The sequence below is a fragment of the Lampris incognitus genome, chromosome 2 (assembly GCF_029633865.1).
Source record: "Lampris incognitus isolate fLamInc1 chromosome 2, fLamInc1.hap2, whole genome shotgun sequence".
Taxonomy (NCBI): Eukaryota; Metazoa; Chordata; class Actinopteri; order Lampriformes; family Lampridae; genus Lampris; species Lampris incognitus.
This window is the reverse complement of record NC_079212.1, coordinates 79786999-79805215: the sequence shown is the minus strand read 5'-3', so window position 1 is coordinate 79805215 and position 18217 is coordinate 79786999.

The window sequence follows — 18217 nt, the reverse complement described above, 5'->3', positions numbered from 1 at the left end:
CCTAAACACAGAAACACTGGTGTTAAGACTAAACACAGAAAGCCTGGTGTAAAGATTAAACACAATCCTTGGTGTAAAGCCTAAACACAGAAACCCTGGTGTAAAGACTGAATACAGAAACCATGGTGTAAAGCCTAAACACAGAAACCCTGGTGTAAAGACTAAATACAAACCCTGGTGTAAAGACTAAACACAGAAACCATGGTGTAAAGACTAATCACAAACCCTGGGGTAAAGACTAAACACAGAAACCCTGGTGTAAAGAATAAACACAGAAACCCTGGTGTAAAGACTAAACAAAAACCCTGGTGTACAGACTAAACACAAACACTGGTGTAAAGACTAAACACAGAAACCATGGTGTAAAGACTAAACACAAACCCTGGTGTACAGACTAAACACAGAAACCATGGTGTAAAGACTAAACACAGAAACCCTTATGTTAAGACTAAACATCAAAACCCTGATGTAAAGACTAAACAAAGAAACGCTGATTTAAAGACGAAACAAAGAAACCCTGATTTAAAGACTAAACACAGAATCCCTGGTGTAAAGACTAAACACAGAAACCCTGGTGTAAAGCCTAAACACAGAACCCCTGGTGTAAAGACTGAACACAGAAGCCCTGGTGTAAAGCCTAAACACAGAAACACTGGTGTTAAGACTAAACACAGAAAGCCTGGTGTAAAGATTAAACACAATCCTTGGTGTAAAGCCTAAACACAGAAACCCTGGTGTAAAGACTGAATACAGAAACCATGGTGTAAAGCCTAAACACAGAAACCCTGGTGTAAAGACTAAATACAAACCCTGGTGTAAAGACTAAACACAGAAACCATGGTGTAAAGACTAATCACAAACCCTGGGGTAAAGACTAAACACAGAAACCCTGGTGTAAAGACTAAACACACACCCTGGTGTAAAAACTCAAGACAAAAACCCTGGTGTAAAGAATAAACACAGAAACCCTGGTGTAAAGACTAAACAAAAGCCCTGGTGTAAAGATTAAACACGGAAACCCTGGTGTAAAGACTAACCACAAACCCTGGTGTACAGACTAAACACAAACCCTGGTGTAAAGACTAAACACAGAAACCATGGTGAAAAGACTAAACACAAACCCTGGTGTACAGACTAAACACAGAAACCCTGGTGTAAAGACTAAACACAGACACCCTTATGTTAAGACTAAACACCAAAACCCTGATTTAAAGACTAAACAAAGAAACGCTGATTTAAAGACGAAACAAAGAAACCCTGATTTAAAGACTAAACACAGAATCCCTGGTGTAAAGCCTAAACACAGAAACACTGGTGTTTAGACTAAACTAAGAAAGCCTGCTGTAAAGATTAAACACAATCCCTGGTGTAAAGCCTAAACACAGAAGCCCTGGTGTAAAGCCTAAACACGGAAAACCTGATGTACAGACTAAACACTGAAACGCTGGTGTAAAGCCTTAACAAAGAAACCCTGGTTATAAGACTTAACACAGAAACCCTGGTGTAAAGCCTAAACACAGAACCCCTGGTGTAAAGACTGAACACAGAAACCCTGGTGTAAAGCCTAAACACAAACCCTGGTGTAAAGCCTAAACACAACCCCTGGTGTAAAGCCTAAACACAGAAACCCTGGTGTAAAGACTAAACACAGAACTCCTGGTATAAAGACTAAGCACAGAAACCCTTATGTTAAGACTAAACATCAAAACCCTGATGTAAAGACTAAAATAAGAAACGCTGATTTAAAGACGAAACAAAGAAACCCGGATTTAAAGACTAAACACAGAATCCCTGGTGTAAAGACTAAACACAGAAACCCTGGTGTAAAGCCTAAAGACAGAACCTCTGGTGTAAAGACTGAACACAGAAACCCTGGTGTAAAGAATAAACACAGATACCCACTGTAAAGACTAAACACAGATACCCTGGTGTGAAGCCTAAACACGGAAAACCTGATGTAGAGACTAAACACAGAAACGCTGGTGTAAAGACTTAACAAAGAAACCCTGGTTTAAAGACTAAATACAGAAACCATGGTGTAAAGACTAATCACAAACCCTGGTGTACAGACTAAACACAGAAACCCCGGTGTAAAGCCTAAACACAGAAACCCTTGTGTAAAGACTAAACACAGAAACCCTTGTGTAAAGACTAAACACAGAAACCCTGGTGTAAAGACTAAACACAGATACCCACTGTAAAGACTAAACACAGAAACACTGGTGTAAAGACTAAACACGGAAAACCTGATGTAGAGACTAAACACAGAAACGCTGGTGTAAAGACTTAACAAAGAAACCCTGGTTTAAAGACTAAACACAGAAACCCTGGTGTAAACACTAAACATAGTAACCCTGGTGTAAAGACTAAACACAGAAACCTATATGTTAAGACTAAACACCAAAACCCTGATGTAAAGACTAAACAAAGAACCCCTGACGTAAAGACTAAACAAAGACACCCTGATTTAAAGACTAAACACGGAAAACCTGGTGTAAAGACTAAACACAGAAACCCCGGTGTAAAGACTTAAAACAGAACCCATGGTGTAAAGACTAAACACAGACGCCCTAGTGTAAAGACTAAACACAGAAACCCTAGTGTACAAACTAAACACAGAAACCATGATATAAAGACTAAACACAGATACCCTAGTGAAAAGTCGAAACACAGAAACACTGTTGTAAAGACTAAACACAAAACCTGGTGTAAAGACTAAACACAGAAACACTGGTGTAAAGCGTAAACAAAGAAACCCTGGTGTAAAGACTAAAAACAGAAACCCTGGTGTAAAGACTAAACACAGAAACCCTGGTGTAAAGACAAATCACAAACCCTGGTATAAAGACTAAACATAGAAACCCTGGTGTAAAGACTAAATACAGAAACCCTGGTGTAAAGACTAAAAACAGAAACCATGGTGTTAAAGACTAAACACAAACCCTGGTGTAAACACTAAACATAGTAACCCTGGTGTAAAGACTAAACACAGAAACCCTGATGTAAAGACTAAACAAAGACACCCTGATTTAAAGACTAAACACGGAAAACCTGGTGTAAAGACTAAGCACAGAAACCATGGTGTAAAGACTAATCACAATCCCTGGTGTAAAGACTAAACACAGAAACCCTGGTGTAAAGCCGAAACACAGAACCCCTGGTGTAAAGACTGAACACATAAACCCTGGTGTAAAGCCTAAACACAGAAACACTGGTGTTAAGACTAAACACAGAAAGCCTGGTGTAAAGATTAAACACAATCCCTGGTGTAAAGCCTAAACACAGAAACCCTGGTGTAAAGACTGAACACAGAAACCATAGTGTAAAGCCTAAACACAGAAACCCTGGTTTAAAGACTAAACACAAACCCTGGTGTAAAGACTAAACACAGAAACCATGGTGTAAAGACTAATCACAAACCCTGGTGTAAAGACTAAACACAGAAACCCTGGTGTAAAGACTAAACAAAGAAACCCTGATCTAAAGACTAAACAAAGAAACCCTGATTTAAAGACTACACTCAGAAACACTGATGTAAAGACTAAACACAGAAACCCTGGTGTAAAGACTAAACACAGAACCCCTGGTGTAAAGACTTAACACAGAAACCCTGGTGTAAAGACTTAACACAGAAACCCTGGTGTAAAGACAAATCACAAACCCTGGTGTAAAGACTAAACATAGAAACCCTGGTGTAAAGACTAAATACAGAAACCCTGGTGTAAAGACTAAACAAAGACACCCTGATTTAAAGACAAAACACGGAAAACCTGGTGTAAAGACTAAACACAGAAACCCCGGTGTAAAGACTTAAAACAGAACCCATGGTGTAAAGACTAAACACGGAAAACCTGGTGTAAAGACTAAACACAGAAACCCCGGTGTAAAGACTTAAAACAGAACCCATGGTGTAAAGACTAAACACAGAAGCCCTGGTGTAAAGACTAAACACAGAAACCCTAGTGTACAAACTAAACACAGAAACCATGGTATAAAGAATAAACACGGATACCCTAGTGAAAAGTCGAAAAAAAGAAACACTGTTGTAAAGACTAAACACAAAACCTGGTGTAAAGACTAAACACAGAAACACTGGTGTAAAGCGTAAACAAAGAAACCCTTATGTTAAGACTAAACATCAAAACCCTGATGTAAAGACTAAACAAAGAAACGCTGATTTAAAGACGAAACAAAGAAACCCTGATTTAAAGACTAAACACAGAATCCCTGGTGTAAAGACTAAACACAGAAACCCTGGTGTAAAGCCTAAACACAGAACCCCTGGTGTAAAGACTGAACACAGAAGCCCTGGTGTAAAGCCTAAACACAGAAACACTGGTGTTAAGACTAAACACAGAAAGCCTGGTGTAAAGATTAAACACAATCCTTGGTGTAAAGCCTAAACACAGAAACCCTGGTGTAAAGACTGAATACAGAAACCATGGTGTAAAGCCTAAACACAGAAACCCTGGTGTAAAGACTAAATACAAACCCTGGTGTAAAGACTAAACACAGAAACCATGGTGTAAAGACTAATCACAAACCCTGGGGTAAAGACTAAACACAGAAACCCTGGTGTAAAGACTAAACACACACCCTGGTGTAAAAACTCAAGACAAAAACCCTGGTGTAAAGAATAAACACAGAAACCCTGGTGTAAAGACTAAACAAAAGCCCTGGTGTAAAGATTAAACACGGAAACCCTGGTGTAAAGACTAACCACAAACCCTGGTGTACAGACTAAACACAAACCCTGGTGTAAAGACTAAACACAGAAACCATGGTGAAAAGACTAAACACAAACCCTGGTGTACAGACTAAACACAGAAACCCTGGTGTAAAGACTAAACACAGACACCCTTATGTTAAGACTAAACACCAAAACCCTGATTTAAAGACTAAACAAAGAAACGCTGATTTAAAGACGAAACAAAGAAACCCTGATTTAAAGACTAAACACAGAATCCCTGGTGTAAAGCCTAAACACAGAAACACTGGTGTTTAGACTAAACTAAGAAAGCCTGCTGTAAAGATTAAACACAATCCCTGGTGTAAAGCCTAAACACAGAAGCCCTGGTGTAAAGCCTAAACACGGAAAACCTGATGTACAGACTAAACACTGAAACGCTGGTGTAAAGCCTTAACAAAGAAACCCTGGTTATAAGACTTAACACAGAAACCCTGGTGTAAAGCCTAAACACAGAACCCCTGGTGTAAAGACTGAACACAGAAACCCTGGTGTAAAGCCTAAACACAAACCCTGGTGTAAAGCCTAAACACAACCCCTGGTGTAAAGCCTAAACACAGAAACCCTGGTGTAAAGACTAAACACAGAACTCCTGGTATAAAGACTAAGCACAGAAACCCTTATGTTAAGACTAAACATCAAAACCCTGATGTAAAGACTAAAATAAGAAACGCTGATTTAAAGACGAAACAAAGAAACCCGGATTTAAAGACTAAACACAGAATCCCTGGTGTAAAGACTAAACACAGAAACCCTGGTGTAAAGCCTAAAGACAGAACCTCTGGTGTAAAGACTGAACACAGAAACCCTGGTGTAAAGAATAAACACAGATACCCACTGTAAAGACTAAACACAGATACCCTGGTGTGAAGCCTTAACACGGAAAACCTGATGTAGAGACTAAACACAGAAACGCTGGTGTAAAGACTTAACAAAGAAACCCTGGTTTAAAGACTAAATACAGAAACCATGGTGTAAAGACTAATCACAAACCCTGGTGTACAGACTAAACACAGAAACCCCGGTGTAAAGCCTAAACACAGAAACCCTTGTGTAAAGACTAAACACAGAAACCCTTGTGTAAAGACTAAACACAGAAACCCTGGTGTAAAGACTAAACACAGATGCCCACTGTAAAGACTAAACACAGAAACACTGGTGTAAAGACTAAACACGGAAAACCTGATGTAGAGACTAAACACAGAAACGCTGGTGTAAAGACTTAACAAAGAAACCCTGGTTTAAAGACTAAACACAGAAACCCTGGTGTAAACACTAAACATAGTAACCCTGGTGTAAAGACTAAACACAGAAACCTATATGTTAAGACTAAACACCAAAACCCTGATGTAAAGACTAAACAAAGAACCCCTGACGTAAAGACTAAACAAAGACACCCTGATTTAAAGACTAAACACGGAAAACCTGGTGTAAAGACTAAACACAGAAACCCCGGTGTAAAGACTTAAAACAGAACCCATGGTGTAAAGACTAAACACAGACGCCCTAGTGTAAAGACTAAACACAGAAACCCTAGTGTACAAACTAAACACAGAAACCATGACATAAAGACTAAACACAGATACCCTAGTGAAAAGTCGAAACACAGAAACACTGTTGTAAAGACTAAACACAAAACCTGGTGTAAAGACTAAACACAGAAACACTGGTGTAAAGCGTAAACAAAGAAACCCTGGTGTAAAGACTAAAAACAGAAACCCTGGTGTAAAGACTAAACACAGAAACCCTGGTGTAAAGACAAATCACAAACCCTGGTATAAAGACTAAACATAGAAACCCTGGTGTAAAGACTAAATACAGAAACCCTGGTGTAAAGACTAAAAACAGAAACCATGGTGTTAAAGACTAAACACAAACCCTGGTGTAAACACTAAACATAGTAACCCTGGTGTAAAGACTAAACACAGAAACCCTGATGTAAAGACTAAACAAAGACACCCTGATTTAAAGACTAAACACGGAAAACCTGGTGTAAAGACTAAGCACAGAAACCATGGTGTAAAGACTAATCACAATCCCTGGTGTAAAGACTAAACACAGAAACCCTGGTGTAAAGCCGAAACACAGAACCCCTGGTGTAAAGACTGAACACATAAACCCTGGTGTAAAGCCTAAACACAGAAACACTGGTGTTAAGACTAAACACAGAAAGCCTGGTGTAAAGATTAAACACAATCCCTGGTGTAAAGCCTAAACACAGAAACCCTGGTGTAAAGACTGAACACAGAAACCATAGTGTAAAGCCTAAACACAGAAACCCTGGTTTAAAGACTAAACACAAACCCTGGTGTAAAGACTAAACACAGAAACCATGGTGTAAAGACTAATCACAAACCCTGGTGTAAAGACTAAACACAGAAACCCTGGTGTAAAGACTAAACAAAGAAACCCTGATCTAAAGACTAAACAAAGAAACCCTGATTTAAAGACTACACTCAGAAACACTGATGTAAAGACTAAACACAGAAACCCTGGTGTAAAGACTAAACACAGAACCCCTGGTGTAAAGACTTAACACAGAAACCCTGGTGTAAAGACTTAACACAGAAACCCTGGTGTAAAGACAAATCACAAACCCTGGTGTAAAGACTAAACATAGAAACCCTGGTGTAAAGACTAAATACAGAAACCCTGGTGTAAAGACTAAACAAAGACACCCTGATTTAAAGACTAAACACGGAAAACCTGGTGTAAAGACTAAACACAGAAACCCCGGTGTAAAGACTTAAAACAGAACCCATGGTGTAAAGACTAAACACGGAAAACCTGGTGTAAAGACTAAACACAGAAACCCCGGTGTAAAGACTTAAAACAGAACCCATGGTGTAAAGACTAAACACAGAAGCCCTGGTGTAAAGACTAAACACAGAAACCCTAGTGTACAAACTAAACACAGAAACCATGATATAAAGAATAAACACGGATACCCTAGTGAAAAGTCGAAAAAAAGAAACACTGTTGTAAAGACTAAACACAAAACCTGGTGTAAAGACTAAACACAGAAACACTGGTGTAAAGCGTAAACAAAGAAACCCTGGTGTAAAGACTAAAAACAGAAACCCTGGTGTAAAGACTAAACAGAGAAACCATGGTGTAAACACTAATCACAATCCCTGGTGTAAAGACTAAACAAAGAAACCCTGATGTAAAGACTAAACGAAGACACCCTGATTTATAGACTAAACACAGAAACCCTGGTGTAAAGACAAATCACAAACCCTGGTATAAAGACTAAACATAGAAACCCTGGTGTAAAGACTAAATACAGAAACCCTGGTGTAAAGACTAAAAACAGAAACCTATATGTTAAGACTAAACACCAAAACCCTGATGTAAAGACTAAACAAAGAACCCCTGACGTAAAGACTAAACAAAGACACCCTGATTTAAAGACTAAACACGGAAAACCTGGTGTAAAGACTAAACACAGAAACCCCGGTGTAAAGACTTAAAACAGAACCCATGGTGTAAAGACTAAACACAAACCCTGGTGTAAACACTAAACATAGTAACCCTGGTGTAAAGACTAAACACAGAAACCCTGATGTAAAGACTAAACAAAGACACCCTGATTTAAAGACTAAACACGGAAAACCTGGTGTAAAGACTAAGCACAGAAACCATGGTGTAAAGACTAATCACAATCCCTGGTGTAAAGACTAAACACAGAAACCCTGGTGTAAAGCCTAAACACAGAAACCCTGGTGTACAGACTAAACACAAACACTGGTGTAAAGACTAAACACAGAAACCATGGTGTAAAGACTAAACACAAACCCTGGTGTACAGACTAAACACAGAAACCATGGTGTAAAGACTAAACACAGAAACCCTTATGTTAAGACTAAACATCAAAACCCTGATGTAAAGACTAAACAAAGAAACGCTGATTTAAAGACGAAACAAAGAAACCCTGATTTAAAGACTAAACACAGAATCCCTGGTGTAAAGACTAAACACAGAAACCCTGGTGTAAAGCCTAAACACAGAACCCCTGGTGTAAAGACTGAACACAGAAGCCCTGGTGTAAAGCCTAAACACAGAAACACTGGTGTTAAGACTAAACACAGAAAGCCTGGTGTAAAGATTAAACACAATCCTTGGTGTAAAGCCTAAACACAGAAACCCTGGTGTAAAGACTGAATACAGAAACCATGGTGTAAAGCCTAAACACAGAAACCCTGGTGTAAAGACTAAATACAAACCCTGGTGTAAAGACTAAACACAGAAACCATGGTGTAAAGACTAATCACAAACCCTGGGGTAAAGACTAAACACAGAAACCCTGGTGTAAAGACTAAACACACACCCTGGTGTAAAAACTCAAGACAAAAACCCTGGTGTAAAGAATAAACACACAAACCCTGGTATAAAGACTAAACATAGAAACCCTGGTGTAAAGACTAAATACAGAAACCCTGGTGTAAAGACTAAAAACAGAAACCATGGTGTTAAAGACTAAACACAAACCCTGGTGTAAACACTAAACATAGTAACCCTGGTGTAAAGACTAAACACAGAAACCCTGATGTAAAGACTAAACAAAGACACCCTGATTTAAAGACTAAACACGGAAAACCTGGTGTAAAGACTAAGCACAGAAACCATGGTGTAAAGACTAATCACAATCCCTGGTGTAAAGACTAAACACAGAAACCCTGGTGTAAAGCCGAAACACAGAACCCCTGGTGTAAAGACTGAACACATAAACCCTGGTGTAAAGCCTAAACACAGAAACACTGGTGTTAAGACTAAACACAGAAAGCCTGGTGTAAAGATTAAACACAATCCCTGGTGTAAAGCCTAAACACAGAAACCCTGGTGTAAAGACTGAACACAGAAACCATAGTGTAAAGCCTAAACACAGAAACCCTGGTTTAAAGACTAAACACAAACCCTGGTGTAAAGACTAAACACAGAAACCATGGTGTAAAGACTAATCACAAACCCTGGTGTAAAGACTAAACACAGAAACCCTGGTGTAAAGACTAAACAAAGAAACCCTGATCTAAAGACTAAACAAAGAAACCCTGATTTAAAGACTACACTCAGAAACACTGATGTAAAGACTAAACACAGAAACCCTGGTGTAAAGACTTAACACAGAAACCCTGGTGTAAAGACAAATCACAAACCCTGGTGTAAAGACTAAACATAGAAACCCTGGTGTAAAGACTAAATACAGAAACCCTGGTGTAAAGACTGAACACAGAAACCATGGTGTTAAAGACTAAACACAAATCCTGGTGTAAACAATAAACATAGTAACCCTGGTGTAAAGACTAAACACAGAAACCTATATGTTAAGACTAAACACCAAAACCCTGATGTAAAGACTAAACAAAGAACCCCTGACGTAAAGACTAAACAAAGACACCCTGATTTAAAGACTAAACACGGAAAACCTGGTGTAAAGACTAAACACAGAAACCCCGGTGTAAAGACTTAAAACAGAACCCATGGTGTAAAGACTAAACACAGAAACCCTAGTGTACAAACTAAACACAGAAACCATGATATAAAGAATAAACACGGATACCCTAGTGAAAAGTCGAAAAAAAGAAACACTGTTGTAAAGACTAAACACAAAACCTGGTGTAAAGACTAAACACAGAAACACTGGTGTAAAGCGTAAACAAAGAAACCCTGGTGTAAAGACTAAAAACAGAAACCCTGGTGTAAAGACTAAACAGAGAAACCATGGTGTAAACACTAATCACAATCCCTGGTGTAAAGACTAAACAAAGAAACCCTGATGTAAAGACTAAACGAAGACACCCTGATTTATAGACTAAACACAGAAACCCTGGTGTAAAGACAAATCACAAACCCTGGTATAAAGACTAAACATAGAAACCCTGGTGTAAAGACTAAATACAGAAACCCTGGTGTAAAGACTAAAAACAGAAACCTATATGTTAAGACTAAACACCAAAACCCTGATGTAAAGACTAAACAAAGAACCCCTGACGTAAAGACTAAACAAAGACACCCTGATTTAAAGACTAAACACGGAAAACCTGGTGTAAAGACTAAACACAGAAACCCCGGTGTAAAGACTTAAAACAGAACCCATGGTGTAAAGACTAAACACAAACCCTGGTGTAAACACTAAACATAGTAACCCTGGTGTAAAGACTAAACACAGAAACCCTGATGTAAAGAATAAACAAAGACACCCTGATTTAAAGACTAAACACGGAAAACCTGGTGTAAAGACTAAGCACAGAAACCATGGTGTAAAGACTAATCACAATCCCTGGTGTAAAGACTAAACACAGAAACCCTGGTGTAAAGCCTAAACACAGAAACCCTGGTGTACAGACTAAACACAAACACTGGTGTAAAGACTAAACACAGAAACCATGGTGTAAAGACTAAACACAAACCCTGGTGTACAGACTAAACACAGAAACCATGGTGTAAAGACTAAACACAGAAACCCTTATGTTAAGACTAAACATCAAAACCCTGATGTAAAGACTAAACAAAGAAACGCTGATTTAAAGACGAAACAAAGAAACCCTGATTTAAAGACTAAACACAGAATCCCTGGTGTAAAGACTAAACACAGAAACCCTGGTGTAAAGCCTAAACACAGAACCCCTGGTGTAAAGACTGAACACAGAAGCCCTGGTGTAAAGCCTAAACACAGAACCCCTGGTGTAAAGACTGAACACAGAAGCCCTGGTGTAAAGCCTAAACACAGAAACACTGGTGTTAAGACTAAACACAGAAAGCCTGGTGTAAAGATTAAACACAATCCTTGGTGTAAAGCCTAAACACAGAAACCCTGGTGTAAAGACTGAATACAGAAACCATGGTGTAAAGCCTAAACACAGAAACCCTGGTGTAAAGACTAAATACAAACCCTGGTGTAAAGACTAAACACAGAAACCATGGTGTAAAGACTAATCACAAACCCTGGGGTAAAGACTAAACACAGAAACCCTGGTGTAAAGACTAAACACACACCCTGGTGTAAAAACTCAAGACAAAAACCCTGGTGTAAAGAATAAACACAGAAACCCTGGTGTAAAGACTAAACAAAAGCCCTGGTGTAAAGATTAAACACGGAAACCCTGGTGTAAAGACTAACCACAAACCCTGGTGTACAGACTAAACACAAACCCTGGTGTAAAGACTAAACACAGAAACCATGGTGAAAAGACTAAACACAAACCCTGGTGTACAGACTAAACACAGAAACCCTGATTTAAAGACTAAACAAAGAAACGCTGATTTAAAGACGAAACAAAGAAACCCTGATTTAAAGACTAAACACAGAATCCCTGGTGTAAAGCCTAAACACAGAAACACTGGTGTTTAGACTAAACTAAGAAAGCCTGCTGTAAAGATTAAACACAATCCCTGGTGTAAAGCCTAAACACAGAAGCCCTGGTGTAAAGCCTAAACACGGAAAACCTGATGTACAGACTAAACACTGAAACGCTGGTGTAAAGCCTTAACAAAGAAACCCTGGTTATAAGACTTAACACAGAAACCCTGGTGTAAAGCCTAAACACAGAACCCCTGGTGTAAAGACTGAACACAGAAACCCTGGTGTAAAGCCTAAACACAAACCCTGGTGTAAAGCCTAAACACAACCCCTGGTGTAAAGCCTAAACACAGAAACCCTGGTGTAAAGACTAAACACAGAACTCCTGGTATAAAGACTAAGCACAGAAACCCTTATGTTAAGACTAAACATCAAAACCCTGATGTAAAGACTAAAATAAGAAACGCTGATTTAAAGACGAAACAAAGAAACCCGGATTTAAAGACTAAACACAGAATCCCTGGTGTAAAGACTAAACACAGAAACCCTGGTGTAAAGCCTAAAGACAGAACCTCTGGTGTAAAGACTGAACACAGAAACCCTTGTGTAAAGAATAAACACAGATACCCACTGTAAAGACTAAACACAGATACCCTGGTGTGAAGCCTAAACACGGAAAACCTGATGTAGAGACTAAACACAGAAACGCTGGTGTAAAGACTTAACAAAGAAACCCTGGTTTAAAGACTAAATACAGAAACCATGGTGTAAAGACTAATCACAAACCCTGGTGTACAGACTAAACACAGAAACCCCGGTGTAAAGCCTAAACACAGAAACCCTTGTGTAAAGACTAAACACAGAAACCCTTGTGTAAAGACAAAACACAGAAACCCTGGTGTAAAGACTAAACACAGATACCCACTGTAAAGACTAAACACAGAAACACTGGTGTAAAGACTTAACACGGAAAACCTGATGTAGAGACTAAACACAGAAACGCTGGTGTAAAGACTTAACAAAGAAACCCTGGTTTAAAGACTAAACACAGAAACCCTGGTGTAAACACTAAACATAGTAACCCTGGTGTAAAGACTAAACACAGAAACCTATATGTTAAGACTAAACACCAAAACCCTGATGTAAAGACTAAACAAAGAACCCCTGACGTAAAGACTAAACAAAGACACCCTGATTTAAAGACTAAACACGGAAAACCTGGTGTAAAGACTAAACACAGAAACCCCGGTGTAAAGACTTAAAACAGAACCCATGGTGTAAAGACTAAACACAGACGCCCTAGTGTAAAGACTAAACACAGAAACCCTAGTGTACAAACTAAACACAGAAACCATGATATAAAGACTAAACACAGATACCCTACTGAAAAGTCGAAACACAGAAACACTGTTGTAAAGACTAAACACAAAACCTGGTGTAAAGACTAAACACAGAAACACTGGTGTAAAGCGTAAACAAAGAAACCCTGGTGTAAAGACTAAAAACAGAAACCCTGGTGTAAAGACTAAACACAGAAACCCTGGTGTAAAGACAAATCACAAACCCTGGTATAAAGACTAAACATAGAAACCCTGGTGTAAAGACTAAATACAGAAACCCTGGTGTAAAGACTAAAAACAGAAACCATGGTGTTAAAGACTAAACACAAACCCTGGTGTAAACACTAAACATAGTAACCCTGGTGTAAAGACTAAACACAGAAACCCTGATGTAAAGACTAAACAAAGACACCCTGATTTAAAGACTAAACACGGAAAACCTGGTGTAAAGACTAAACACAGAAACCCTGGTGTAAAGCCGAAACACAGAACCCCTGGTGTAAAGACTGAACACATAAACCCTGGTGTAAAGCCTAAACACAGAAACACTGGTGTTAAGACTAAACACAGAAAGCCTGGTGTAAAGATTAAACACAATCCCTGGTGTAAAGCCTAAACACAGAAACCCTGGTGTAAAGACTGAACACAGAAACCATAGTGTAAAGCCTAAACACAGAAACCCTGGTTTAAAGACTAAACACAAACCCTGGTGTAAAGACTAAACACAGAAACCATGGTGTAAAGACTAATCACAAACCCTGGTGTAAAGACTAAACACAGAAACCCTGGTGTAAAGACTAAACAAAGAAACCCTGATCTAAAGACTAAACAAAGAAACCCTGATTTAAAGACTACACTCAGAAACACTGATGTAAAGACTAAACACAGAAACCCTGGTGTAAAGACTAAACACAGAACCCCTGGTGTAAAGACTTAACACAGAAACCCTGGTGTAAAGACTTAACACAGAAACCCTGGTGTAAAGACAAATCACAAACCCTGGTGTAAAGACTAAACATAGAAACCCTGGTGTAAAGACTAAATACAGAAACCCTGGTGTAAAGACTGAACACAGAAACCATGGTGTTAAAGACTAAACACAAATCCTGGTGTAAACAATAAACATAGTAACCCTGGTGTAAAGACTAAACACAGAAACCTATATGTTAAGACTAAACACCAAAACCCTGATGTAAAGACTAAACAAAGAACCCCTGACGTAAAGACTAAACAAAGACACCCTGATTTAAAGACTAAACACGGAAAACCTGGCGTAAAGACTAAACACAGAAACCCCGGTGTAAAGACTTAAAACAGAACCCATGGTGTAAAGACTAAACACAGAAGCCCTGGTGTAAAGACTAAACACAGAAACCCTAGTGTACAAACTAAACACAGAAACCATGATATAAAGAATAAACACGGATACCCTAGTGAAAAGTCGAAAAAAAGAAACACTGTTGTAAAGACTAAACACAAAACCTGGTGTAAAGACTAAACACAGAAACACTGGTGTAAAGCGTAAACAAAGAAACCCTGGTGTAAAGACTAAAAACAGAAACCCTGGTGTAAAGACTAAACAGAGAAACCATGGTGTAAACACTAATCACAATCCCTGGTGTAAAGACTAAACAAAGAAACCCTGATGTAAAGACTAAACGAAGACACCCTGATTTATAGACTAAACACAGAAACCCTGGTGTAAAGACAAATCACAAACCCTGGTATAAAGACTAAACATAGAAACCCTGGTGTAAAGACTAAATACAGAAACCCTGGTGTAAAGACTAAAAACAGAAACCTATATGTTAAGACTAAACACCAAAACCCTGATGTAAAGACTAAACAAAGAACCCCTGACGTAAAGACTAAACAAAGACACCCTGATTTAAAGACTAAACACGGAAAACCTGGTGTAAAGACTAAACACAGAAACCCCGGTGTAAAGACTTAAAACAGAACCCATGGTGTAAAGACTAAACACAAACCCTGGTGTAAACACTAAACATAGTAACCCTGGTGTAAAGACTAAACACAGAAACCCTGATGTAAAGACTAAACGAAGACACCCTGATTTAAAGACTAAACACGGAAAACCTGGTGTAAAGACTAAGCACAGAAACCATGGTGTAAAGACTAATCACAATCCCTGGTGTAAAGACTAAACACAGAAACCCTGGTGTAAAGCCTAAACACAGAAACCCTGGTGTACAGACTAAACACAAACACTGGTGTAAAGACTAAACACAGAAACCATGGTGTAAAAACTAAACACAAACCCTGGTGTACAGACTAAACACAGAAACCATGGTGTAAAGACTAAACACAGAAACCCTTATGTTAAGACTAAACATCAAAACCCTGATGTAAAGACTAAACAAAGGAACGCTGATTTAAAGACGAAACAAAGAAACCCTGATTTAAAGACTAAACACAGAATCCCTGGTGTAAAGACTAAACACAGAAACCCTGGTGTAAAGCCTAAACACAGAACCCCTGGTGTAAAGACTGAACACAGAAGCCCTGGTGTAAAGCCTAAACACAGAAACACTGGTGTTAAGACTAAACACAGAAAGCCTGGTGTAAAGATTAAACACAATCCTTGGTGTAAAGCCTAAACACAGAAACCCTGGTGTAAAGACTGAATACAGAAACCATGGTGTAAAGCCTAAACACAGAAACCCTGGTGTAAAGACTAAATACAAACCCTGGTGTAAAGACTAAACACAGAAACCATGGTGTAAAGACTAATCACAAACCCTGGGGTAAAGACTAAACACAGAAACCCTGGTGTAAAGACTAAACACAGAAACCCTGGTGTAAAGACTAAACAAAAACCCTGGTGTACAGACTAAACACAAACACTGGTGTAAAGACTAAACACAGAAACCATGGTGTAAAGACTAAACACAAACCCTGGTGTACAGACTAAACACAGAAACCATGGTGTAAAGACTAAACACAGAAACCCTTATGTTAAGACTAAACATCAAAACCCTGATGTAAAGACTAAACAAAGAAACGCTGATTTAAAGACGAAACAAAGAAACCCTGATTTAAAGACTAAACACAGAATCCCTGGTGTAAAGACTAAACACAGAAACCCTGGTGTAAAGCCTAAACACAGAACCCCTGGTGTAAAGACTGAACACAGAAGCCCTGGTGTAAAGCCTAAACACAGAAACACTGGTTTTAAGACTAAACACAGAAAGCCTGGTGTAAAGATTAAACACAATCCTTGGTGTAAAGCCTAAACACAGAAACCCTGGTGTAAAGACTGAATACAGAAACCATGGTGTAAAGTCTAAACACAGAAACCCTGGTGTAAAGACTAAATACAAACCCTGGTGTAAAGACTAAACACAGAAACCATGGTGTAAAGACTAAACACAGAAGCCCTGGTGTAAAGACTAAACACAGAAACCATAGTGTACAAACTAAACACAGAAACCATGATATAAAGAATAAACACGGATACCCTAGTGAAAAGTCGAAAAAAAGAAACACTGTTGTAAAGACTAAACACAAAACCTGGTGTAAAGACTAAACACAGAAACACTGGTGTAAAGCGTAAACAAAGAAACCCTGGTGTAAAGACTAAAAACAGAAACCCTGGTGTAAAGACTAAACAGAGAAACCATGGTGTAAACACTAATCACAATCCCTGGTGTAAAGACTAAACAAAGAAACCCTGATGTAAAGACTAAACGAAGACACCCTGATTTAAAGACTAAACACAGAAACCCTGGTGTAAAGACAAATCACAAACCCTGGTATAAAGACTAAACATAGAAACCCTGGTGTAAAGACTAAATACAGAAACCCTGGTGTAAAGACTAAAAACAGAAACCATGGTGTTAAAGACTAAACACAAACCCTGGTGTAAACACTAAACATAGTAACCCTGGTGTAAAGACTAAACACAGAAACCCTGATGTAAAGACTAAACAAAGACACCCTGATTTAAAGACTAAACACGGAAAACCTGGTGTAAAGACTAAGCACAGAAACCATGGTGTAAAGACTAATCACAATCCCTGGTGTAAAGACTAAACACAGAAACCCTGGTGTAAAGCCTAAACACAGAACCCCTGGTGTAAAGACTGAACACATAAACCCTGGTGTAAAGCCTAAACACAGAAACACTGGTGTTAAGACTAAACACAGAAAGCCTGGTGTAAAGATTAAACACAATCCCTGGTGTAAAGCCTAAACACAGAAACCCTGGTGTAAAGACTGAACACAGAAACCATAGTGTAAAGCCTAAACACAGAAACCCTGGTGTAAAGACTAAACACAAACCCTGGTGTAAAGACTAAACACAGAAACCATGGTGTAAAGACTAATCACAAACCCTGGTGTAAAGACTAAACACAGAAACCCTGGTGTAAAGACTAAACAAAGAAACCCTGATCTAAAGACTACACTCAGAAACACTGATGTAAAGACTAAACACAGAAACCCTGGTGTAAAGACTAAACACAGAAACGCTGGTGTAAAGACTTAACAAAGAAACCCTGGTTTAAAGACTAAACACAGAAACCCTGGTGTAAACACTAAACATAGTAACCCTGGTGTAAAGACTAAACACAGAAACCTATATGTTAAGACTAAACACCAAAACCCTGATGTAAAGACTAAACAAAGAACCCCTGACGTAAAGACTAAACAAAGACACCCTGATTTAAAGACTAAACACGGAAAACCTGGTGTAAAGACTAAACACAGAAACCCCGGTGTAAAGACTTAACACAGAACCCATGGTGTAAAGACTAAACACAGAAGCCCTGGTGTAAAGACTAAACACAGAAACCCTAGTGTACAAACTAA